This window comes from Ahaetulla prasina, chromosome 8 (assembly GCF_028640845.1).
Source record: "Ahaetulla prasina isolate Xishuangbanna chromosome 8, ASM2864084v1, whole genome shotgun sequence".
NCBI lineage: Eukaryota > Metazoa > Chordata > Lepidosauria > Squamata > Colubridae > Ahaetulla > Ahaetulla prasina.
Window position 1 is genome coordinate 79,514,318 of NC_080546.1, and position 27,107 is coordinate 79,541,424.

A 27,107-nucleotide genomic window follows, 5' to 3' on the forward strand; every position below is an offset into this window, starting at 1 on the left:
TCACCGTCTAACTGTCCAGAATCTGTCAGAACCTGCTGGATTTCACCCCTCCTTGAAACTAATCAAGGAGAGAAGCAACCTGGAATTAAGGAGAAATTTCCTAACAGTGAGAACAATTAACCAGTGGAACAGCTTTGCCTCCAGGAGTCATGGGTCCTTCATCACTGGAGGCTTTCAAGAAGAGACTGGACAACCATTTGTCTGAATCTATAGAGTCTCCTGCTTGAGCAAGGGGTTGAACTAGAAGACCTCCAAGGTCCCTTCCAGCTTTATTCCGACTGAAGAGGATTCCTGTCCAGGCTTCACAGGAACAAGGATTTGGCCTAGCATGGATTTCTTTGAGATAAATGCACCAAATCTGCTCTCCAGAGAAATTGGTGATGGCATTCTTTTGCAGTCCTAATAGAGTGCTTGCCTTGACCTATGAAGATCTTTTGAGCTTCCAGACAGCTTCCTCCCATCATTGGTCAATACTTGGTACACAGCTGCTTCATTAAGTAGGCTAGATAAAGAAAGTGGTCCTTTGTGGATAATTTTACCAACATGTTTCTTATAACTCAGATAGTCATCTATTACAGCTGCAAGACAGAGTAACGAAACAGAGTTCAAGTTTGGGTGGATCCTCTGGTGGTTGGCCAAGAGGCCCAAAGACAAGTGGGTGGATAAAATAATATTTTCTCCAACGGTAACCCTTTAGAAATGCACTCAGTTTGCCTAATTCCCTTAAGTTGAGATGAAAATGCAAACTCTTCCAATTGCCAAGAGTTTCTCAATGTTTATTCCAGTCGTGTTTCCTGCCAGGCATCGCCGCTACAGTTCCTACAGTGAAGAATAAAATTCCATTCTACTTTTTCATGCTGTCTTTGTATCAGACGTGAAGAAGTCCTACAAATTTCGGAGAGATCACATAGGAGATATTGCTCAACAAGGCAGGAAGCAAGAACAAAAGGTTTAGCATTGATAGCTGTTTTTCAATACATGAGGGGCTGTCACAAAAAAAATTAGGGAGTCAACTATTCCCCAAAATACTTGAGTCTAGGACAAGATGTAATGGGTGGAAGCTCATTAAAGAGACATCCACCCTACAACTAAGGAAAAAATTCCTGACATTGAGAACGATCAATCAATGGAATAGCTTGCTTTCCAGAATTGTAAGTGCTCCATTGCTGAAGACCTGGACCAGGACGGTGGAAGGTCTCCTGCCTAGAGTAAGGGGCTGGACCAGAGGTGAAATGTTTTTGTTACTACCGGTTCTGTGGGCATGGCTTGGTGGTGGTGGGGTAATGTGACTGGGTGGGCATGGCCAACTTTTTCTTTTTTAAGTTTTAAAAGCATTTTTTCTACAACCTCTTCAGCCAAAGAAGTTGTAAAAAAAATGCTTTTAAAAGGCTCCTCTGACGATCCCAGCTGAGTTGCCTGATCGTCAGAGGCTTTTCTTTTAAAAGCACTTTTTTTTTGCCTTTAAAAGAAAAGAAAAGCCTCTGATGATCAGGCAACTCAGCTGGGATCATCAGAGGAGCCTTTTAAAAGAATTTTTTCTACAACCTCTTCAGCCGAAGAGGTTTTAAAAGCCTCTGACGATCCCAGCTGAGTTGCCTGAAAATGCTTTTAAAAGGTTTTAAAAGCCTCTGACGATCCCAGCTGAGTTGCCTGAAAATGCTTTTAAAAGTTTTTAAAAAAACCTCTGATGATCGCGCAGCTCAGTTGGGCATGGGGGGGCAGGGATTTTTGCTACCAGTTCTCCGAACCACCCGCCGCCATCGCTACCAGATCGGGCAATCTGGTCCGAACCGGGAACATTTCACCCCTGGGCTGGATTAGAAGAGACTCTAAGGTCCCTTCTAGCCTAATGGTGCTATGATTTTAGAGCTGCAGAAGATAGTAAGATAGTTATCTGCAAGACATTGATGACCAGAAGAGGGCAGCAAAGGAATAGAATTGCATGCAATTCTTTGCTGCCATCTAATGGCCATCCAAAGAGTCACAAGTAAGCTATGTGAGTCCTTCATGTTCAGAGTCATATGATTCCATGATGGACTATCTAAAAATATCTCTTCATCATGATGAAAACAATAGAGATTAAATTACTATGTGCTTTTTATGGATGCACTACAGAGGATCTATGGCTTTCTAACCTATTCGTACTTTATCATCAACTGTATTTTTCTGTTTCTGAAACCATATAAATTTCTCCAATGAAATAGTTGAACTAAACAAGAGAAATTTTTCAGTGAAAGAATATCTCCTTAAAAATAAAATAAGCTCATATGTGAAAGATGAAAAAAACTAAAATATATATGTGTGTCTCTATCTGAGTGTGAATTTCCTGTAAAATAATGAGCAAAGTTTTTCTTTTACATTCAAATAAGTCCATTGATTATGAACAAAAGTCTTATTATGTTTATTATGTTTCTTGCTTGTCTGTGAATCAAATCCTTTGACCAAATTTAAGAGTATATTATTAATTGTGTCTCCTATGTCTATTATTAGAAAGACTGCTACAATTTATATTGCAATCTATTCATCAATGGGGCATAGAATCTTTTTAAAAACATTTTATCCCCTTAATTAAGACCTTTTCTAGCCTTCCTTTATCTGTTGCCTATGACAGCTAACAAAATGTGATCCTAAGAAAATCAGTCAAGTAAATACCAAGAAATTTATAAATTTAATTCACAAAAAGCAACTTCAGTGGAAGTATGCAGATCCAACCCCCGAGTGGGACAAAATAATCATGAAAGTTTGAATGCTTAGTTGTAATTTTGCTGGAAAAAGTTATTTCCTTCAACCTTCCAGGCATGTGCTAATAATGTGGTACTCTTGAGATTTTCCAGCACCTCATGTTCCATAAAGGATGCAAATACCACCCACACAAAACTTAATTAAGATGAGATGCACAAGATGGTGCTCTGAAGCGTTCATAGAGTTAGCAAAGAAGTCATCAATGTGGTTAAATGTTAAATTCTGAACAGTTTAGAATTGTAACTGATTTGGGCCTTTTTTAAAATAGTCCTCACTGTCATATATTTTTATTTATAAGGATAATCATGATGACAGATTCCATGATATGCTAATGACAGTTGTTTCGGTGTTGTGTTGAAGTGTGATGCATCACTGCTTTGGTTTCCCCAATTTTCTATTCCAGTCCTCCAGGAGATTAAAGTAAAGGTCAAATATAACATAACATAACATAATAACAGAGTTGGAAGGGACCTTGGAGGCCTTCTAGTCCAACCCCCTGCCCAGGCAGGAACCCCTACACCATTTCAGACAAATGGCTATCCAACATTTTCTTAAAAATTTCCAGTGTTGGAGCATTCACAACTTCTGGAGGCAAGTTTTTCCACTTATTGATTGTTCTAACTGTCAGGAAATTTCTCCTTAGTTCTAAATTGCTGCTCTCCTTGATTAGTTTCCACCCGTTGCTTCTTGTTCTACCCTCAGGTGCTCTGGAGAATAGCTTGATTCTCTCTTCTTTGTGGCAACCCCTGAGATATTGGAACACTGCTATCATGTCTCCCCTAGTCCTTCTTTTCATTAAACTAGACATACCCAGTTCCTGCAACCGTTCTTCATATGTTTTAGCCTCCAGTCCCCTAATCATCTTTGTTGCTCTTCTCTGCACTCTTTCCAGAGTCTCAACATCATTTTTACAACGTGGCAACCAAAACTGTCTTCTTTTCATTAAACTAGACATACCGAGTTCCTGCAACCGTTGGTGGTACAGATGTTCAATTCTGGGGCCAGGTCAAAAGACCTATCTGAGCAGGAACTGTAAATCAATCTTGCAAGAACTGTAAATCAATCTTGCAAGAACTGTAAATCAATCTTGCTGAGGGGAGATCTAAGCTAAGGGGAGAAGTGCAGTCGCCATTTTGACTTTTTGATCTCCACCAGGATGTTCGCAGAGATCAGTTGTAACCCAGTGAGATCTTCGTAGGAAGTGCTGTTATTGTTTTATGATCTGCAGCAGGGACCAAGTTCAAAATCAATGCATGACAACCTCTAGGAATTTTCACTGGCTTATTAGCTATTTTTTCCCCCTGATGCACATGGGAACCCTCAGAATAGAATCTTCCAGTAAAGAATTTTCTGATGGCACAAATTCTTGATTCTTTCTAAACGGCAGATAAAGCAAAGAGGTTTCTCAGAAAGGAGTTCAATTTTCAAGAGAGGAAAGTTTCTTTGTTATCCCTTCCCAGGTTCAGTTTAATCCAGATATATTTTGATCTTCAATACTCATCAACTCAGGGGTGAAATCCAGCAGATTCTGACAGGTTTTGGAGAACCGGTAGCGGAAATTTTGAGTAGTTCGGAGAACCGGCAATTACCACCTCCAGCCAGCCCTAGAGTGGGCGTGGGAATGGAGATTTTGAAATATCCTTCTCCTAGGAGAGAGGTGGGAATTGGGATTTTGCAGTATCCTTCCCCTGGAGTGGGAAGGGAAGGGAAATTTTGCAGTATCCTTCCCCTGGAGTGGAAAGGGAATGGAGATTTTGCAGTATCCTTTCCCTAGGAGTGGGGAGGGAATGGGTATTTTGCAGTATCCTTCCCCTGGAGTGGGGAGGGAATGGAGATTTTGCAGTATCCTTCCCATGGAGTGGGGAGGGAATGGAAATTTTGCAGTACCCTTCCCCCTGGAGTGGGGTGGGAATGGAGATTTTGCAGTATCCTTCCCCCTGGAGTGGGGTGGGAATGGAGATTTTGCAGTATCCTTCCCATGGAGTGGGGAGGGAATGGAGATTTTGCAGTATCCTTCCCATGGAGTGGGGAGGGAATGGAGATTTTGCAGTATCCTTCCCCCTGGAGTGGGGTGGGAATGGAGATTTTGCAGTATCCTTCCCATGGAGTGGGGTGGGAATGGAGATTTTGCAGTATCCTTCCCATGGAGTGGGGTGGAAATGGAGATTTTGCAGTATCCTTCCCCTGGAGTGGGAAGGGAATGGAGATTTTGCAGTATCCTTCCCCTTGAGTGGGGAGGGAATGGAGATTTTGCAGTATCCTTTCCCTAGGAGTGGGGAGGGAATGGGGATTTTGCAGTATCCTTCCCCTGGAGTGGGGAGGAAATGGAGATTTTGCAGTATCCTTTCCCTAGGAGTGGGGAGGGAATGGAGATTTTGCAGTATCCTTCCCCCTGGAGTGGGGTGGGAATGGAGATTTTGCAGTATCCTTCCCATGGAGTGGGGAGGGAATGGAGATTTTGCAGTATCCTTTCCCTAGGAGTGGGGAGGGAATGGGGATTTTGCAGTATCCTTCCCCTGGAGTGGGGAGGAAATGGAGATTTTGCAGTATCCTTTCCCTAGGAGTGGGGAGGGAATGGGGATTTTGCAGTATCCTTCCCCCTGGAGTGGGGTGGAAATGGAGATTTTGCAGTATCCTTCCCATGGAGTGGGGAGGGAATGGAGATTTTGCAGTATCCTTCCCCCTGGAGTGGGGTGGGAATGGAGATTTTGCAGTATCCTTCCCATGGAGTGGGGTGGAAATGGAGATTTTGCAGTATCCTTCCCCTGGAGTGGGGAGGGAATGGAGATTTTGCAGTACCCTTCCCCTGCCATGCCACCAAGCCACGCCCACCAGGCCACGCCCACAGAACCAGTAGTAAAAAAATTTGAATTTCACCACTGCATCAACTCCAGCAATACATACACTTGGGAGTGGAGGAAATGGTAAATCTAAATTTTCTGAACAGTGTCCGATTAGAAAAGCTGGTATAGCAGAGAGGATTGATCCTATCGACACTTAATCAATTATTGGTTTGTCTGAAAGGGAGGCAAAAAAATGTGTTTCACATTTCATCAGGCAATGTTTATTCCTCACTTAATAACAAAGAAAACATTTGCTTATAAAGTGGGAATTCCAAAAGTTTCCAAATCCTCAAATAACTCTTCCTGAAACGCTTAAGTGTTTCCATATTTTGTTGATGACACAGGGAACAGATTACGTTAAAAGGTCTACACTACATTGCTAGAGGAGTTGCTACATTTTAATTTTATTATTTATGTGTTCCAAATATTTTTTTCCTGTTGCCTTTTGAGACATCTGATCAAGCCAACCAGAAAAACATGCAGAAGAACTGCAAGGATTAAGATAAAATAAAATGGATGTTCCAGTTACTTACAAGCAGACTAGATCAGCCAGTTTTTAAGAGCCTTGTAAAAAAAAAAAACATTCTGAAGCTGTGGGACCTACAAGGCATCCACTATCTTGTCTGGTGTGAAACACGCACACCACAACTCTGAATGAAACGTTGTTTACAGCAGCACAGATACTTGAGGTACTATTTGGTTCTAGAATCTAGATCTAGAAATCTGTGTTACTTGGGCTGCTAAACCCCCTCCTTTTTTGTATGTGACGGGTCCTCATGTACTGAAAGACAGCTAGCAATGCTCAAATCTAGCCCAGTCTTTAGGTGTTGTGACCTAGGCCCAAGTAGTTCTTACCAGACACAATCATTCCTAAACAAACATATTTTATTAGAACAACTGAGAATTACTTCTTTCTCAGCTTAGTCCAAATTAAATCCAAAACAAAGTCCTTCAGAAAAAGTCCTTCAGCCTTATCACAAACCTTTGTCTTCTTTGATACTCTGCCAAAGGCTTTTCTTGGCAAGAACCCCACGAAGTTCAGAAACGCTGGAGACGCTGACAAGAAACAATTGTAGCAACGTTGCTTTCCTACAAAAAGCCCAAGAGCTGTTCCTGTTCTTTTAAGCCTTATGGGAGGGGCCAATCATCTCCTGGCCTTACTCCCGAGTTGTCCTTTTTGCTTTAGCTGCTCTTCCTTCTGGCAGCTCTTCGCATGCATGTACTAGGAACAGGCTCCTCCTGTTCCACTGCCTCTCTGCCATCCGCCTCTGGAGACTCCGGAGTCTGTGCATCACTCCCAGATGGCCCTGGCCCCATCTCTGCCTCCGAGGCAGAGCCCTCGTCCAGGCCTTCCCCTGACTCCAGGACTGGCCCATGCTCTTCCTCAGCCTCATCACTTTCTGACTCCACTGCCAGCTGGTGGATCACAACATTAGGCTAGGCTAGGCTAGGCTAGGCTAGGCTAGGCTAGGCTAGAATAGAATAGAATAGAATAGAATAGAATAGAATAGAATAGAATAGAATAGAATAGAATAGAATAGAATAGAATAGCAGAGTTGGAAGGGACCTTGGAGGTCTTCTAGTTCAACCCCCTGCTCAGGCAGGAAACCTTATACCATTTTAGACAAATGGTTGCCCAATCTCTTCTTAATAACTTCCAGTGTTCCAGAAGCTTCATCTCACACAATAAATCACATACCAAATTCAATAGTAGTAACTTCTTCCAAGAAAATTCATCCCAGAAGAAAATTTTCGAAATTATCTTCAAAATTCAAGGCAGAATATTTTCTGCATACCCAGAAAAATTTAGGTCCTTGCTGAAGCAATGGTTGCACTTTCAGATCTGAAAGGCAAGACTGAGGGGAGATGATCCTGAAGAAGGTGGTTAATGGACTGCGTGGTCTCTACAAGTTGGCACCAAGTTTGATGGGCATGATCACTTGCTGAAATTTTTCTGAATTCTTTGGGTAAGCAAAGGGGAGAATTCCAAGACTGTTTCTGCAAAGCAGGGGGCAGGATTTGTTAATCAGCGGTTCTCAACCTGTGGGTCACAACCCCATTGGGGGTCGAATGACGATTTGCCAGGGGTCGCCTAAGACCATCGGAAATATGGGAAGCATACTTGCGAGTCGAAGAATCGCGCTCCAATGGTTGACTCCACAAGCCAGCTGCAGGCTCTTCAAATCGCTAGCCGAATTCGGCTTCAGGCGCGATGAATTAAAAAAGAGAGAAAACTTTGCTTTGATGTCTCCCTCTCAAGCCAGCTGCAATCACTCCCAATCGCTAGCCTAATCTGGCTTCAGGTGAGATAAACTTAATAGGGGAGGAGTCTCCGCTTTAATGCCTCCGTCCTCAAGGCAATCGCAAGCAGTTCAGATTGCTAGCCAATACGGCTTCAGGCGCGATCAATTCAAAACGAAAATAATTTTACGGTTGGGGTCGCCACATCGTGGGGAATTGTATTAAAGGGGTCGCAGCACTATAAAGGTTGAGAATCACTGTGTTAACTGTTCCCTTCCTGTGAGAAGGTTGCAGTGCGGGAATGGCTTCCTTTTCTGTAAAATGCTTTGCTGCCTTCTTGAGGATTTTGTTATAATAGAAGAACTCAGTGGTGAAATCTGAACCGGTTTGCTACCAGTTTGCTGGCTGCACATGCGCGCTGTGCGCCATGTATGCACTGTGCACGTGGATGCGCAATTTGCTCCGAACACGCGGTGCCTGCGCATTCACAGTACACTCCATAAGGAGGATTGGGAAGGTAAGTAGAACAGCGAGGGGAGTGGAATCAGCTGTAGCACACGATCTTGGGAACCTTTTAAAAACCTTTTTTAAAGCATTTTTACTACCGGTTCGGATGAATAGACAGTAGAAAAAATGCTTTAAAAAAGTAAAAAAAAAAAAAAAAGGCTCGGATGATCGCAGCTGTGCCGCGTGATCGTCCGAGCCTTTTTTTTTTTTTTTTTACTTTTTTAAAGCATTTTTTTTACTGTCTATTTGCCTGAACTGGTAGTAAAAAAAATGCTTTAAAAGTAAAAAAAAAAAAAAAAAAAAGGTCCGACGATCAGCTGAGCGACCTGCAATCGTCAGAACTTTTTTAAAAAAACTTTTTAATGCGTTTTTAACTACTAGTTCCAGAGAACCGGTAGTAAAAAAAAATGCTTAAAAAGTAAAAAAAAAAAAGTTCCAACGATCACACGTCGCTCAGCTGATCGTCGGAACTTTTTTTTACATTTTTTTTTACTACCAATTTCGGCAAACCAGTAGCATTTTTTACTGCCGGTTCAGGCGAACTGGCCCAAACCAGTAGCATTTCACCCCTGGAAGAACTTCAGGAGAGCACCTCCATAATTTATGATTGAGTGCAACCATGTGCAAACTCGGCTAAGTGGTAAGCACAATAAAGCACAATGAAACAAGGCATGCTGCCTGTGAGCCAGATTACTCAGGGTGATGCATCATTCCGTTGTGGATCTGCTAGATGACTTGGCATAGCTGCTTTGTGCATTCCCCCCTTTTCCCCAAAGTCTTGTAAGGCTCATGGGAAGGGAGATCTACTTTGCTTGATAGTTTTGAGAAATAGATCTACCCTTCCTAGGATGACCTGAATGGGACTAGTAATCATCTGAGTGTCATGCAACTGTCAAAAAAGCTAACACAGTTCTAGGCTGCATTAACAGAGAGATAGAATCAAGATCACGTGAAGTGATAATACCACTTTATAATGCCTTGGTAAGGCCACACTTGGAATACTGCATCCAGTTTTGGTCGCCACAATGTAAAAAAGATGTTGAGACTCTAGAAAGAGTGCAGAGAAGAGCAACAATTAGGGGCTGGAGACTAAAACATATGAAGAACGGTTGCAGGAACTGGGTCTGTCTGGTTGAATGAAAAGAAAGACTAGGGGAGACATGATAACAGTGTTCCAATATCTCAGGGGTTGCCCCAAAGAAGAGGCAGTCAAGCTATTCTCCAGAGCAGCTGAAGGCAAGACAAGAAGCAATGGGTGGAAACTAATGAAAGAGAGAAGCAACCTAGAACTAAGAAGAAATTTCCAGAAATTATGATTAATCGGTGGAACAACTTGCCTCCAGAAGTTGTGAATCCTCCAACACTATAGGGTTTCCTCTTCTAGGGTTGAACTAGAAGACATTCAAGGTCCCTTCCAACTCTGTTATTCTATTCTATTCTATTCTATTCTATTCTATTCTATTCTATTCTATTCTGTTCTGTTCTGTTCTGTTCTGTTCTGTTCTGTTCTGTTCTGTTCTGTTCTATTCTAATTATGCTAAACTAGGGTTCCTTCAATTGCGCTTTGTTCAATAACACAGCTATAGCTAGACTTCCACAACATTCTAAGTCATAAATTACAGTTTATAAACTAGAAAAATATGCTCTTGGGACCTAATATATGAGTTCTTATAATCTGTTTGAACCAAGCCCAGACAACATTATGATTTAATGGGGCATCTGAACCCATCCAACAGTCGTATTGTGATAGTCCATATTTTGATGTCGTAATGTCAGCTCAAATGCCATGATTGATGTACACAGGAACACAAAGGTGTAATTGCTGCCTATGTTTTCATCACAGTGTTGAAATGATGGTTGGAAAGATCTAGCTTTGACCACAAAGCTCCCAGGGACTCTTTCTCTCAGTCTACTTCACAAAGTTATCGTGAAGTTGAAATTAGAGGACAAATCTCATATATGTTGGTTTTGCTCTCAGGGTAGAAATGGAGTATGAAATGGAACAAATTATACTTCTCTCACACACACAATAGGGGCCAAACTTGTGGAAACTTTTTTGGGAAAAGTGTATTTTCTAAAACTAGCTAATAACACCACTTTTTGGGGGGAGTAGTACCATAAAAATTATATATCAATAGAAAGAGAATTTAATCAAGAATGTAATGCAATAACTTTTATGAAGGGTTTGCTATTAGAATAGCAGTTACAGTATAAAGAAGAAAAGTGAAACACGTAGAAAAAACGAGATATACAAAAATGATCACCATGTCAGTTAATACTTAGTAACCTTTAGCATGAATTACGGCCTTACAATGTCTTCCCATTAGTTCTGCAGCTGTTATCATGTGAAACCAAGATTGAAGGATGGCTTCTATTAACTGGGTTTTATTTCAGGGTTGCTTCTGACTAACAAGTTTCTTTGGTCGGCTCCATAGATTTTCAATTGGTTTAAGGCAGTGATGGGTTTCAAATTTTTTTACTACCGGTTCTGTGGGTGTGGCTTGGTGGGTGTGGCATGGCTTGGTGGGCGTGGTAGGGTGTGTAAAATTTCCATTCCCACCCCACTCCAGGGGAAGATTACGGCAAAAATCTCCATTTCCTCCCGATCAGCTGGGAATTGGGAGTCAGAGAATAGATGGGGGCGGGGCCAGTCAGAATTTTTACTACCAGTTCTCCAGAACTGGTCAAAACCTGCTGAAATCCACCTCTGGTTTAAGGTCTGGGCTATTCCCAGGCCATTCCAGCAGTAGAATATGATTATCTTGAAACTCCAAAAAACAACAAAAAAAAGTGGTGTTATTAGCCATCAAACCTCAAAAATACACTTTTCCCAAAAGGTTTCCGCAATTTTGGCCACTACTGTAGACACACCTATATAAGGTTGGCTGAAGTCTAATGACCTGGACACACTTCTTCAAAGCCAACTCCTTTGAACTTTGTAATGAATGCATTTTTGATGGGAGCGTCTGTTGAAAAGAAAAATTAGTGGCATTGTTTGTGTCAAAAAATGATTCATAGTTTCAGAGGAAGGAAAAGCTTATTTTGGAGTTGTTTTGTGTCCTTGTTGTCATCCAGTTAATTGGGCTAATTATACACTTCCCATGGATCTTTAGGAGCGGTGCGCCTGGAGTGATATTGAAGTTATCACTATTATTTCAAGTATATTTGCCAGATTTATTCCTGTGTTTATTTATTCTTTTAGTTAATAGGATGCATATGTGTACTCCTGGGTCTATTGCCACAGTTGCTAGCAAATGCTATAATTAATAGTTGTAAATAATAATTGCTACCAACCTGCCTTCCATTGAGGACCTGTATACTGCACGAATCAAGAAAAGGGCAGTGAAAATATTTACAGATCCCTCGCATCCTGGACATAAACTGTTTCAACTCCTACCCTCAAAACGACGCTACAGAGCACTGCACAACAGAACAACTAGACACAAGAACAGTTTTTTCCCGAAGGCCATCACTCTGCTAAACAAATAATTCCCTCAACACTGTCAGACTATTTACTGAATCTGCACTACTATTAATCGTTTCATAGTTCCCATCACCAATCTCTTTCCACTTATGACTGTATGACTATAACTTGTTGCTGGCAATCCTTATGATTTATATTGATATATTGATCATCAATTGTGTTGTAAATGTTGTACCTTGATGAACGTATCTTTTCTTTTATGTACACTGAGAGCATATGCACCAAGACAAATTCCTTGTGTGTCCAATCACACTTGGCCAATAAAATTCTATTCTAAAGTTGCCAAGGTTGGAGACCCCTGATCTACAACATACAATGTGAGGACTCCAACAACCACTATGCAGGACAAACAGGCAGAAGACTGGCAGAATGTATCCACAAACACCAATTGGCAGTCAGAAGACATGATGAAAGTTCTTTAATTTCCCAACATGTAGACAGGTTTAACCATAATTTCAATTGGGAAAATGTGACCATCTGTTGTGACCCAGGCCCAAGTAGGTAGTAGGAAACTCAAGTCAGAGTAAAACCAAACAAACTTTATTCAAACAGCTGAGAATTAATTCATTCTCAGCGTAGTCCAACTAAACTAAAGCAAATTCCTCCCAACACAGTTCCTCAGTCCTATCACCAACCTTGGTCCAATTAGGCAAACTGCCAAAGGCCTTTCTTAGCAAACATTCAGAAGACACCGATAAAAAATAAATAGTGGAGAACGTTCACATCAGTCCATTGTCATGGAGAGATCACTCTCTGGCTGACTGATGCCAATCTTCCCTGTAGGATACGTTTGATGGACCTACGGGGTTCCTGAAGATCTGTCTGGTTTGGTTGAAGCCTTAGTCCAGGGGTCAGCAACCTGCGGCTCCAGAGCCTTCTGATGTGGCTCCCTGTCAGGTGATCCCACCTTGCCCTCCCCTCCCAGTCACTCCTTGCCTGACCTGAGAAGGTAAGAGCAACGGCGAGGGATGGAGAAGTGGCCAGGGCACAGACAGAGAGATACAGAGAGAGGGAGAGAAAGAGAGAGAGACAGAGAGAGAGAGAGAGAGAGGGATGAGGGAGAGAGAGAGAGATGTCAAAAGGATTTTGTGGTTCCTGGTGTTTTTTAACAACTGGTTCTCTGCCCTAATGATCGGCTGGGTAGGCGTGGCTAGGGGGGTCATGTGACTGGTGGAAGTGAGTGACATCGAGTTGGCCACACCCACTCAGGTTTTGTGGCTCCCGATGTTTTCTTTTCTGTGGGAAACGGGTCCAAATGTCTCTTTTGAGTATTTAAGGTTGCAGACCCCTGCCTTTAGTCAATGCCAGGAATGGGTTGGTAGAGCCTTGACTGTATCACCTCTAGGTGGCCTTTCCCAATGTGCTGATCCTGGAGATATATTGGTTCACTAAGGGGCTCCAATAGATGAATTGCCAGAGGAGATACCTTGGATGGTTCCTGCCCTTGGAAAGATGTTTTGAAGGTTGCTGGGTTCATTATATTGCTCTCGGCTGAGTTTGTTTCGTTTGGGTGTTTTTTTTTATATTGCGTTTGTGTTTTGTTCGCCACCCAAAGTTGTCTGGAACTCAATGGCAGTAAATTAAATAAATGAAGAAATAATCATTGTATTTCCCTACCTGCCCCCAAAATGGTATTTAGATGCATCTTTAAAGGATCCGCTTTTATAAAAGAGGAAAAACAGCATTTTTTTCCCCCAGACAGTCTAATGGATGCTTGGAATGTCTTTTTAAGACACATTCACAGCTGCATTATTGTGTAAGCTTCGTGGAAATTGAGCAATAAAGTTTTAAAAATGAGGCTCAAGAACTTTGAGTGTACGTAAAAGAAAAAATAACTGTTATTATATCAAGATTTGGTCTGCTAACTTGGAAACTTGGGTCCTGTTATGCGTCTGATATATAATGTTAATCAAGACTCATAAAATGGAAATTATTGGTATTAAAGTATTGGCCTTTCAACAGGCACAGCAGTTTAGTCTCATTTCTATTATTAAGGATTTTTTAGATTTAACTTCAGCTTTGTCTTTTCAGGTAACTTTACTGTACTCTCTTACATGAGTATCCAAGTGGCAAATCTTTCTTTCTTTCTTTCTTTCTTTCTTTCTTTCTTTCTTTCTTTCTTTCTTTCTTTCTTTCTCTTCCTTCCTTCCTTCCTTCCTTCCTTCCTTCCTTCCTTCCTCTCTCTCTCTTTCTCTCCTTCCTTCCCTCCTTCCCTCCCACCCTCCCTCCCTCTTTTTCTCTCTCTTATTTTGTTAAAAATTTGCAGACTTTTTTGAATAAGGCTGCTATTGTGAAAGCTTTTGTCTCAATTCTTCGTTAAATGCTAAGTTTTGGATTGTTAATTAGTACATCAGATTTACATTTTAAAACCTGGAATTAGTAATAAAGGTTTTGTAGGACATAGACAAAGCCTTTATTAGAAGGCAGCATTGGAGTCTTAGCTTAATATGGACTTCCTTTTCTATTAATCATTTTACAAATGCACCATAAATGGAATTAGTTTATATTTAATTTGATGGTAGAAACATTCATTTTTCTTGCTAGAGAACTGTAGGACATTCTGAGCTTAAAAGGAATTGGAACTCAAGACAAGTGCTACTGTATACTGATGATATATTATTTATTATTAAGAATTTGAAAACTTTCTCCTTCAGAGTTTATTTATAATTGGTAAAATAGTAATAATCAATAAAAATAACCTCAATCGGAGTATGTCTCAAGAACTTCCTTAAGCTTTATAGAAATCTGTAAAAATTATTGTTTTAATATTTTGTTTTAATTTTTTAAAAATCTTGGAATAAAATTCCTAAGCAAAATGTGTAGGTGCAAATATTTCACTGTTTATCTCAGATTAATCTTGATCTAAATCAATGGTTTAAAACTCCCAACGAATTAATGGGAAAAGTGAAGGGTAATACAAATGAGTATTACATGATTCTTATACCCACTTAGAGAGATTCTAGCAGTAAGACTTTTAAGGCATTTCAAGCATATTGACAAGACATTTTATAGGAAAAATCTAACTTACAAGTTATATGATCATAGGAATTTTAATATTCATGACTTTTAGCTTTACCACTGGACATCTGTTTTGACTTGCACTTCTCTGTGGAATTCAAAGGCTCAAGTAAAAATTATAATGGGGCAATTTTCTGCAAACTGCAGAAAAAATAATTGCTACCAACCTGCCTTCCATTGAGGACCTGTATACTGCACGAATCAAGAAAAGGGCTGTGAAAATATTTACAGATCCCTCATATCCTAGACATAAATTGTTTCAACTCCTACCCTCAAAACGATGCTATAGAGCACTGCACACCAGAACAACTAGACACAAGAACAGTTTTTTCCCGAAGGCCATCACTCTGCTAAACAAATAATTCCCTCAACACTGTCAGACTATTTACTGAATCTGCACTACTATTAATCTTCTCATCGTTCCCATCACCAATCTCTTTCCACTTATGACTGTATGACTGTAACTTTGTTGCTGGCAATCCTTATGATTTATATTGATATATTGACCATCGATTGTGTTGTAAATGTCGTACCTTGATGAACGTATCTTTTCTTTTATGTACACTGAGAGCATCTGCACCAAGACAAATTCCTTGTGTGTCCAATCACACTTGGCCAATAAAAAAAATTCTATTCTATTCTATTCTATTAGACCTCTTGTTTGGCTCCATTTCAGCCATAATTCTGTAGGATTTTTTTTTTTTTTTACTCATCATTAAAAGTTTTGAGGCGCATTTGAAAGATGTTGGAATAGAACTCCAGTTCTGGTTCTTCTTTATCTGAAAGAGTTGCACTTTGGGATAATCTCAGTTTGAAAAGAAAGTTTATTATCAGCCTATCACCAATCAACCCTTTAAACTATCAGAATTATTATGTGAAAAATTAAAGTTCAGAATAGCAGTGCATTTGGATAAAATAGGTCGTGATTTTACACTGGACCAGTTTAAACCTATTAACATTGAAATGTTTTTAAACCTATAGTTTTTTTTTACAGATTATTTCAAAGTCCACGTCAATTCTTTCCAAAGTGTGCAATAAAGATTTAGAATCTCCATATTAACAAAGTTAATGTCGTAGGTTTATTTTATTTTTATTTTATTTTTATTTATTTATTTTGTCACAACAATATGTGTAGGAATCATACAAAAGATTATATAGTATATAAACATATATGGGTAAATATAAGGAGGTATAAGCATATATATAGAAAGAAGAAAAGAAAAACAATAGGACAGGAACGGTAGGCACATTTGTGCGCTTATGCACACCCCTTATGGTCCTCTTAGGAATGGGGTGAGGTCAATAGTAGAAAGTTTTTGGATAAAGCTTTTAGGATTATAGGAAGAGACCACAGAGTCAGGTAAAGTATTCCAAGCACTGATGATTCTGTTACAGAAGTCATATTTTTTGCAATCTAGATTAAAGCAGTTGACATTAAGTTTAAATCTATTGGTTGCTCTTGTATTATTGCTATTAAAGCTGAAGTAGTCTTTAACAGGAAGGACATTACAATAGATGATTCTATGAGTTCAACTTAAGTCTTGTCGATGGCGACTGAGTTCCAAGTTTTCTAAGCCTAGGATTTCAAGTCTGGTGGGATAGGGTATTCTATTGTTTTCAGAGGAATGGAGAACTCTTCTTGTAATTTAAAATGAGATCAATCCAACAATTCTTTTTCCCCCCTTGTTTATTAAGGTAGCTTTAAAAAGCCTAGATGTCATCTACATTATGATGGCTGTACTTTTTCCTGGCTATATTTTATGCTTGGCCTATGATTAAAATTAATACTTGATTTCATTTTATCCCTTATGCTGGAAGTGTAAAATAATGATGGGGAAAATTATACATAAGAGTTTGTATAATGTGTTTGTTTGGAACCAGGACTTCTTCCATTTGAGTTTAATATCCATTGGTTTGCTAATACAGTTTGTGGAAGAGGTGTGCAGTTTAATAACATGAATGTAACTGAGTGTGCATAGCAACTTTTCAAACATATCAAATTATGGGTTTGTCGACCCAGGGAGAACAAAAAAAAGATAACTTTTTTATGGTGAAATAATAATAATAATATGTTTTCTCTTATGAACAAACCAGTGGTGGGTTTCAAATGTTTTTACTATTGGTTCTGTGGGCGTGGCTTGGTGGGCGTGGCGTGGCTTAGTGGGCATGGCAGGGGAAAGATACTGTAAAATCTCCATTCCCACCCCACTCCAGGGGAAGGATACTGTAAAATCTCCATTCCCTCCCCATTCCAGGGAAAGGATACTGTAAAATCTTCATTCCCTCCCCATTCCAGGGAAAGGATACTGTAAAATCTTCATTCCCTCCTCATTCCAGGGAAAGGATACTGCAAAATCTCCATTTCCTCCCAATCAGCTGGGACTCAGGAAGCAGAGAATAGATGGGGGCGGGGCCAGTCAGAGGCGGTATTTACCGGTTCTCCGAACTACTCAAAATTTCCGCTACCGGTTCTCCAGAACAGGTCAGAACCTACTGAAACCCACCTCTGAAACAAACCCTTTATTGACAGAAGAGAAAAAAATGATCAGCATAACTCTGTGTGATCCAAGCTTAGTGCTTTGTTTAAAAGCTGCCCTGTTTTAGATCTCTCCGTGTGAGGGATCTATTGTCCATATGTGCATGGATTTATTTGCTCTCTTTTTGCTGATTTGTTTCTCCCCCCCCCTTTATTTAAAGCAATGCATTTTTTTTTTAAAAAAGGCTTTTTTGCACCTAGAAAAGCAAAATTTCAGATGAGTGAATTATTGCATTCGAAGCTCTTCTATTTCTCCAGAGTGTGTTTCTGGATTTTTGAACTTCAGATCCGGTCGTTCTAACTGAGGTGCTGGACCATAAAGGCCCTGTGAATTATTTGTCACAAAAATGGAATACCATAAAGCATTGGAGGAATGTGTCTTCTTATTTAATCCATCTATTTCACAGGCAAGAGTGAAAACCACCAAGTTTTCTCCTGCTTATTCAGTGACAGCCTTATCAGTATTATAGATGGTTGAAAAAGCAAACTCTTTTCCTCCGGGATTATATTTCTGTGTTTCCAGGTGGCGGGGGATCATAAGGGATCTCTTAGTGGGGATTCTTGGCAGCCATATAAACTCAAGCTAAAAGTCCAGTGATTCTTGGAAGGAAGTTGTGACTATAAATTACATACAACCTAAGTAGGTCATGCAGATAAGTCTGTTGCTGGGAAAGGAGGTCTCTCCAGAAGAATGTCTGATGCAACGCATCTGTTGCAACCTCTACCGAATTTTGTGAATGTCACCCACTCATATTATGTCAGTAGCACCCACGGCATTATGGGAAATTCTACTTGAATTGTCTGATTCCACTGATAGAAAGCTCAGCATCTCCTTTCCATATCCGACTTAACATAACATAACATAACAACAGAGTTGGAAGGGACCTTGGAGGCCTTCTAGTCCAACCCCCTGCCTTCTTTCTACTTGGCAAGGACTCTGGAATCAAATGGACAGGAGGAGGGTTGCTGGGTCACTGTTATTCTTCGAGTGGACTAATACATTATTAGTCCACTCGAAGTGTTATTAGCTTTGCTAGCTGAGGAACTCTGGGAGTTGAAGTCCACAAGTCTTAAAAGAGCCTAGTTTGCAGACCCCTGGTCTAGGCCATCTAACCATTGGAGCGCAGCAGCAGTTATATTTTTTTAAAAAAATCAGATACTGGACTGGTTACATTCCCTCAGCTTAGTTGGATGTGGGAACCCGCAGTCGCACTGAAGGGAGGATAAAAGGCAAAGGTTCCCCTCGCACATATGTGCTAGTTGTTGCCGACTCTAGGAGGCGGTGCTCATCTCTGTTTCAAAGCCAAAGAGCCAGCGCTGTCCGAAGACGTCTCCGTGGTCATGTGGCCGGCATGACTCAACGCCAAAGGCGCACGGAACGCTGTTACCTTCCCACCAAAGGTGGCCCCTATTTTTTCTACTTGCAATTTACGTGCTTTCGAAACTGCTAGGTTGGCAGAAGCTGGGACTAGTAACGGGAGCTCACCCCGTTACACGGCAGCACTAGGGATTCGAACCGCCAAACTGCCGACCTTTCAGTCAACAAGCTCAGCTGTCTTAGCCCCTGAGCCACCGTGTCCCATGAGGGGAGGATACTAGGCCCCATTTATACAGGCGTGTGAGGTGCGAATCTTATTCGGGATTCTCTATTGCTAGCCTGTTAGTTCAAAACCTGGCACCTTTTTTTGTGGGGTCATTGATACGTCTTCCTATAATTGGGGGTTCAGTGACTCATCTGGCTTTCCATTGGGAATCAGTGTTAAAGTTGTTGGGCAGATGATGATGTGCGAGTGCCAGTGGGATTTGAGTCTTCCTGCTGATAAATGAGGAAGGTCGGCGGTCACCGTTAGGAGGGAATTGCTCATAATTTTTCTGTATCCTCTCACTAGTGCATCTTGCCTGCGTAAAGCTGGCGGCGCTATCTGGCTCAGAACCGGAAGCCAGCAAGTCAGAGCGGTTTTAATACATCTGCTTATAATCCTCATGGTGTCATTGAGTCTAACTTAGTAGTATGGCAGCTATTAAGCCATACAGGGGGCATCACATTCAACACGCTATAAAATCTATTAAATAAAAATATGGAGAGGGGAAAAAAATCTTTCGTTCAATGTGCAGAGTTCAGTAATGAGACCCTTATGCAGTTTTTAACAGGACCTAAAAGATGCTATAATAGTTGCCTCCTGAACTTTAGAAGAGCTTTTTTTAACCAAGGATCATAATACACTGAAATGTTTACCTTTAGCAGATGACATTTATTTATTTATTTATTTATTTATTTATTTATTTATTTATTTATTTATTTATTTATTTATTTATTTATTTATTTATTTATTATATTTTTATACCGCCCTTCTCCTGAAGGACTCAGGGCGGTTCACAGCCAGTAAAAAACAACAAAATACATATAATACATATAATACAAATTAAAAACAATATAAAAAACTGATTCGATTAATGGCCTAAAAATTTTTAAATACAATAAAACACCGTTTAAAACCCCTAATTCAAAACCCCAATTTAAAACTATGTTCAAGCTAGTCCTGCACGTCGAAACAACAACGTCTTCAGCTCGCGGCGGAAGGTCCGGAGGTTGGGGAGTTGACGAAGCCCCGGAGGCAGCTCGTTCCAGAGGGCGGGAGCCCCCACAGAGAAGGCCCTCCTCCTGGAGGTCGCCAGCCGACATTGTTTGGCTGATGGTATCCGGAGGAGGCCCTCTCTGTGTGAGCGCACTGGTCAGTGTGAGGCTACTGGTGGCAGTAGGTGGTCCCGTAAATACCCCGGTCCTAAGCCATGGAGCACTTTAAAGGTGATAACAAGTACCTTGAATTGAACCCGGAAGACCACCAGGAGCCAGTACAGACTGCGGTGCTCAGCTGCATTCTGGACCAGTTGAAGCCTCCGGGTACCCTTCAAGGGGAGCCCCATGTAGAGAGCATAGAGAATAGAGCATTGATGTGCTCTACTCTCTGAGGAACTCAATGGCCACAAAGGTAATGTAAATGTATAACTATAATGGCAAGGTAAAGTTAGGTTAGGTTAAGTTAGGCTGTGTTGTGACCCAGGCCCAAGTAGGTAGTATTGCACGCAATCAGTTCAAAACATACAGACTTTATTAGAACAGCTGAGAATTAACTCATTCTCAGCGTAGTCCAATCTAAATCAAAACAAATTCTTCATAACACAATTCTTCAGTCTTATCACCAACCTTGGTCTAATTAGGCAAACTGCCAAAGGCTTTTCTTGGCAAAAGTTCAAAAGCAGAAGACGCCGACAAGAAATAAATGCATCAAGACAAGGTGCAAGGCTATCAACGTTGTTTTCCAACAAACAGCCCAAACACTGTTGCTGGTCTTTTAAGCCTTATGAGAGGGGCCAATCATCTCTTGGTCCTACTCCCGAGTCATCCTCTTTGCTTGAACTGCTCTTGCCTTCTGGCAGCTCTTCTCATGCATGCATTAGGAATAGGCTCCTCCTGTTCCTCTGCCTCACTACTATCAGTCTCTGGAGGCTCCGGAGTCCACACATCACTCCCATATGGCCCTGGCCCCACCTCTGCCTCCGACGCAGAGGCCTCATCAGGGCCTTCCAAAACCTCCAGGACTGGCCCATGTTCTTCCTCAGCCTCATCGCTGTCCGACTCCGTTGCCAGCTCTGCAGGCTGCTGGCAGACCTCAACAGGTTGACCCAATAAGAGACTTCTGGCATGGTCACCACAATGTAAAAAAGATGTTGAGATCAGTGGTGGAATTCAATTTTTTTTTACTACTGGTTCTGTGGGCGTAACTTAGTGGGCATGGCAGGGGAAGGATACTGCAAAATCTCCATTCCCACCCCACTCTAGAGGAAGGATACTGAAAAATCCCCATTCCCACCCCACTCCTGGGGGAAGGATATTGCAAAATCTCCATTCCCACCCCACTCTGGGGCCAGTCAGAGGTGGTATTTGCCGGTTCTCCAAACTACTCAAAATTTCCACTCCCGGTTCTCCAGAACCTGTCAGAACCTGCTGAATAGCACCCCTGGTTGAGATTCTAGAAATGGTGCAGAGAAGAGCAACAAAGATGATTAGGGGACTGGAGGCTAAAACATATAAAGAATGGTTGCTGGAATTGTATGTGTCTACTTTAAAGAAAAGAAGGACTAGGGGAGACATAATAGTAGTATTCCAATATCTCAGGGGTTGCCACAAAGAAGAGGGAGTCAAGCTATTCTCCAAAGTACCTGAAGGCATTGGATGGAAACTAATCAAGCAGAGACGCAACCTAGAACTAAGGAGAAATTTCCTGACAATTGGTCAGTGGAACAACTTGCCTCCAGAAGTTATGAATGCTCCAACACTGGAAGGTTTTAAGAAGAGATTGGACAACCGTTTCTCTGAAATGGTATAGGGTTTCCTGCCTGAGCAGGGGGTTGGACTAGAAGACCTCGAAGGTCCCTTTCCTACTCTGTGATTCTGTTATGTTCAAGGGAGCTTTTGACACACCAGGTAAGTATCTCTGTACATTTAATTTTGATTTCTCTATTCTGAACCATTTTCCAAGTCCTGATTTGTTAGTGGTTAGGTGGAGACAATTCGAATCCATGTATTACATGGATTACATCCATGTGTCGTACAATAAATAAATCATAGTTATTGCAGAAATCAAATAATTGAAACCTAATATATTTTTGTTTATTGTGCCTGAGTTTATTATTTGGCCGAGGAAGAATGAAGAACAATAAATGAAGGATGAGTTTGCACAGACAAACCCCATTTTTAGCCTACTAAATTAGTCTTACACATATGTTCATAATATAGCATGTATTTATTTGTTTAAATTTAAGCCAGTTTCCCTGGCAGGAAAAAAGAAAAGAAAATTAAATATAAAAAATACTTAAGCAGATCAGATTCCTCAACAGTTCTCCAGTGGAGACTTCCAGTGAGAGAAAACGTGTTCAAACATAGAAAAAGATAACATTTCTCAGACAGCTTTGTAACTGATAGAGACGGATTATCCTTCTGTCCTTCTATCGTTATTGTCATTATATTGTTTCACAATCATATGAACAAGGCAGTATCCATTTCCTTTGTCCTCTTGTTGAAGGGGTGAAATCTAAAAATTCTCGCTACCGGTTCTGTGGGCGTGGCTTAATTGATGGGTGTGGCTTGGTGGTCAGGTGACTCGGTGGGCGTGGCCATTAACAATAAATAATAAAAATAATAAACAAAGTACACAAAACAATAAGAGGTATCAAAAACCAACTTTCACACTTTACATACACACACAACACAACACAACACAACTGACTCACACACAATATAAAAGCAGCTGTACTTCACCCAAAATGGCCCCTGCAACAAGCAGGAAGCTCACACGGCCACAAAAAGCTCAAAAACCAACTTTCACACTTTACACACATACAACACGACACAACTGACTCTCTCACACACACACAATGCCACATATAGCTTTGTGAGATTTGTTTGTGTAGTTAGATGTGTTTGTGTAGTTAGAGTGAAACACTATAGAAACACGCCAAATCTCACAAAGCTGCACAAATATTTTATTTTATTATTTTATTTATATTTTAGATAAAAGCAGCTAAATTTAAAACTTCCTTAACTTTAAATTGCTATATCTAAAAAAAAAACCCTCCTTAAAAAAACCCCAATTAACTATTTTTTAAAGCTCCCCTCCCCCCAAAAACCCCCAGTTACTTACCAAATTCAAGGGACAAGGCAGGCAGATTGAGTTGCTCACCGATGAGATGGATTGCAGGCAGGCAGATTGAGTTGCTAGCTGATGCAATTGTTTGCAGCAGCCGAAGCAAGATGAGCCCGAAAGAAGCAGCAAGCTGCCAAGTAGAATGCACTACCTGACTCTGTGGTCTCTTCCCAAAATCCCCAAAGCTTTAACCAAACACTATCTACTATTGACCTCACCCCATTCCTAAGAGGTCTGTAAGGGGCGTGCATAAGAGCACCAGCGTGCCTATCGTTCCTGTCCTAATGTTCCCTTTGATTGTATCCAATTCGTATGGTTATTTCATGCTTATACTTATATATACTGTTGTGTTTGACAAATCAATCAATCAATCAATAAAGTAAGCAAGTGTGGACCGGGTGATTGGGTGGGCATGGGCGGGGCTGTATGGGCAGGGATTTTTGCTACCGGTTCTCCAAACTACCCTCCCCCATCGCTACCGGATCGCCGGTCTGAACCAGGAGCACTTCACCCCTGTCTTGTTGGCTTCCACACTTCTACAAAAGAAAACAAGACCGAACAAAAAATTTTCCAGACAAAATTAAATGAGGCCTTATGGAAGAAAAATGCATCATTTTTTAATGTTATGTAAAATAATAATAATAACCGAGTGGCAACTATTACTTGAATATCTCAACTTCTCTCTGAGAAGGCATTTAAGGGTTAAATAATTTTCTGTAACTGGATAATTTCAATTTTGATTGAATGATAATGATATATTAATTTTAAAATATTGAATATATTCCCTTTACTCTTGAATACAGCAGTCCTTAACCACATTTAGGACTGGAATTTGAGTTGTAATTTAGTGTGATCATGGTTCGAGTCATCACGTGAGCAGACCTGATTTTACAATGACTGTTACAATAGTCATATAGTGAATCACTCTGCTGTGTAAGCAGATTACATGGATGTTCAGCAAATCCAGCTTCCAAAATGGACATTTTTTTTTTTTGCCCAAAACTGGCCAAAAAAAAAGGGTAACAAATCACAATCAAATGACCTCAGGATGCTGAGATAACAGAACAACCAAATAAGGGACCTTGGAGGTCTTCTAGTCCAACCCCCAGCTCTAGCAGGAGACCATATACCATTCCAGACTAGTGGTTGTCCAATCTCTTCTTAAAATCCTCCAGGGATGCTGCAACTGGTTGTAAATGCGGTTTAGTTGTGCCAAGCACCTGAATTGTGATCACATGACTTTGGTGTGTGTGTGTGTTGTGATGGTCATAAGCGTGAGCATAGGTTGTGAAGTACTTTTTCTGAGACCTCATAACTTAGAACCATTGCTAAACAAACAGTTGTAAGCCAAGAACTATTTTGTACTGAGGTTTCAACCATGTCTATACTAATCAAAAATATCAATCAGAAGGAGTTTCTTTTATGAGAGTAAGGCACCCACAAATTGTGTTGTTCTAATTCTTATTCCTTTGGAACCCTTATTATTGACCCATGGTCAGTAATGGGATTCAATTTTTTTTACTACCGGTTCTGTGGGCGTGGCTTGGTGAGCGTGGTGTGGCTTGGTGGGTGTGGCTTGGTGGGCATGGCAGGGGAAGGATACTGTAAAATCTCCATTCCCTCCCCATTCCAGGGGAAGGTTACTGCAAAATCCCCATTTCCTCCCGATCAGCTGGGACTTGGGAGGCAGATGGGGGCAGGGCCAGTGAAAGGTGGTACTTACCGGTTCTCCGAACTACTCAAAATTTCCGCTACCGGTTTCCCAGAACTGGTCAGAACCTGCTGAAATCCACCTCTGTCCATGACAATACTATGTGGATGAAATACAGGCTGGCCATTTTTTTTTTTAAAAGAAGCTTGGTCTTTAATAAACTTTTTTAATTCAGTAAAGTAATTATTTGGGGTTTTTTTCAGGGTTTCTTCTGAAGGTGATCTAGAAGTTCAGAGAAAGTAATCTTCAGAATCATTGGATAATGTGAACCGCCAGGCCAGGCACCAAAGTCACATGCCTAAATGCTAATCTGTTCTATATTTCCATACCACTCTCACGTGAAAATAAAATGATCTCAGTTTTAAGTGTCTAAAGCTCCTAAGGGCCAAGGAACATGCATAAAGAGAACTGAAAGTTAAGGTTTTGTCAGTCCTGGCCCATTACGGGGCCACGACATGCATAAAATACATGCGATTAATTCAGATGGGTGGTGAAAAGCAAACATGACATGAGATTATGACTCGAGGGCAGAGAAGAGGCAGGGACGTAAATTATTTACACCTCTGCTAAGCAATACAGGTTGTGCTGGCTACAGCTTGCCATTAGTCATGGCGACTTCCTCAAACCTAGTCTCTCTAATCTACTGGATTACAACAGACTCCACCCCTAAAATGGCATGGCCGTTGATCACATTGGCTGAGGATGATGGGTTTGGTAAAGCCTGGGACCGATTTGGAAAAGACTAGGAATTTCTTGTCTTTGGCTATGAGCGAATAGGGTTGGTTTAGGGGGCTCCATTGAAATCACTAATAGCAATAGCCCTTATCTACCACTTCCCAGTTCTTTACATCCCTCTCTAAGTGGCTTTATGGAGTCAGCATATTGCCCCCAACAATCTCATTTTCACTAAGGTGACCAATTGTCCTCCTTTAGGGAGGACAGTCCTTCTTTTGTAAGTTCTGTCCTATCTCGAAAAATATCCTCCTACATGTCCTCCTTTTCGATATTTGAAGACTAATCTGTAAATCTCCGTATTCTATCGATGCCGATCCAATCCGTTGCTTGTGATGTGACGTATTTGCATTTGACATGGCGATTCGTCAAGGTTCAGTACAGTGCAGCGAGATGCGATTATGAGACACAGGTGCTCCGCATAGGAGAATTGTTTTGAGAGAGTGCATCACACGCAAGAGTGCACCGCGCGCAAGTGGCTTTGTTTACTTCTTACCGAAACACGACATGGCTCACACGCACACATTAGGCTCACTTCTTTCTCAGTGAATAGTCAATCATACACAGGTGAGCACAATAATTCACGTTTTATTAATTCATCATCTATTTAATAATTTCCAAATATGTATAATTTTATTTACAAGTTTATTTATGTAGGAAGTTAGCACCCACCCCTCTCCTAGAAGAATGAGATATTTTGGGAAATATTAAAAAGGCAGAATATTATATTTCCCTGGATGAGAAATGGAGAAACATGTTTTAAAGACAAAGAAGCTCCCACCTTCCTGCCTCCTTTGTCAATGAACCATCATCTGCAACACAATAGGACCCATCTAGCAACAGAAACTCACCACATGGCACCTGGGAAGATTACATCAGCCCGCAAGGCTAGCTAAGACCCCCACCCCCTGGGAGTCTGACAACCAATCAGGATACACTTCCTGTGCCCCAGGAAGTTGAAAGCTCAGAGAGGGCATAAAACCAAGGCGCGCTCAGCATCTCGGCCCTTTTCTGTTCAGGAACTCAAACCATGTGATCCTGTCCACCATTAAACCATCTTTCCAAGCAGTCTCCATATTTTCCAGTGTCTTTTTCCCCACTTGGAACTGAACCCAGATGGACATTTCTTCCAACATTTATTCAATGGAAAAGTACCCATTTAAATAATAATTAATAGGCATTTAAGCGTGATTACAATATAAAATATTATTGTTACAAATGTTTTTTATTATGCACTTATCATATTATAGTGTATTCTGTATTATTGTTGCAATGAATAAAATGTTTCTTTTATTCACGATATTTTTTTTCTTCGATTTATTTGTGTCCTCTTTCTCATTGTAAAAAATTTGGTCACCTTATCTATAAAGTAAAGGTTCCCCTCGCACATACGTGCTAGTCGTTGCCGACTCTAGGGGGCGGTGCTCATTTCCGTTTCAAAGCCGAAGAGCCAGCGCTGTCCGAAGACATCTCCGTAGTCATGTGGCTGGCATGACTCAACGCGAAAGGCGCACGGAACGCTGTTACCTTCCCACCAAAGCTGGTCCCTATTTTTTCTACTTGCATTTTTATGTGCTTTCGAAACTGC

The 27,107-nt window shown here is 40.9% G+C and overlaps 1 protein-coding gene across 1 annotated transcript in view; it reads left to right on the forward strand.

The window, feature by feature from the left end:
* The first annotated feature begins 778 nt into the window (after positions 1–778).
* Positions 779–27,107, forward strand: part of LNX1 (ligand of numb-protein X 1) — a 243,154-nt gene continuing 216,825 nt past the window's right edge. The window contains exon 1 of the mRNA XM_058192238.1: positions 779–1,227. The gene's annotated coding sequence lies outside the window, so the exon portion shown is untranslated. The remainder of the gene's footprint in view (positions 1,228–27,107) is intronic.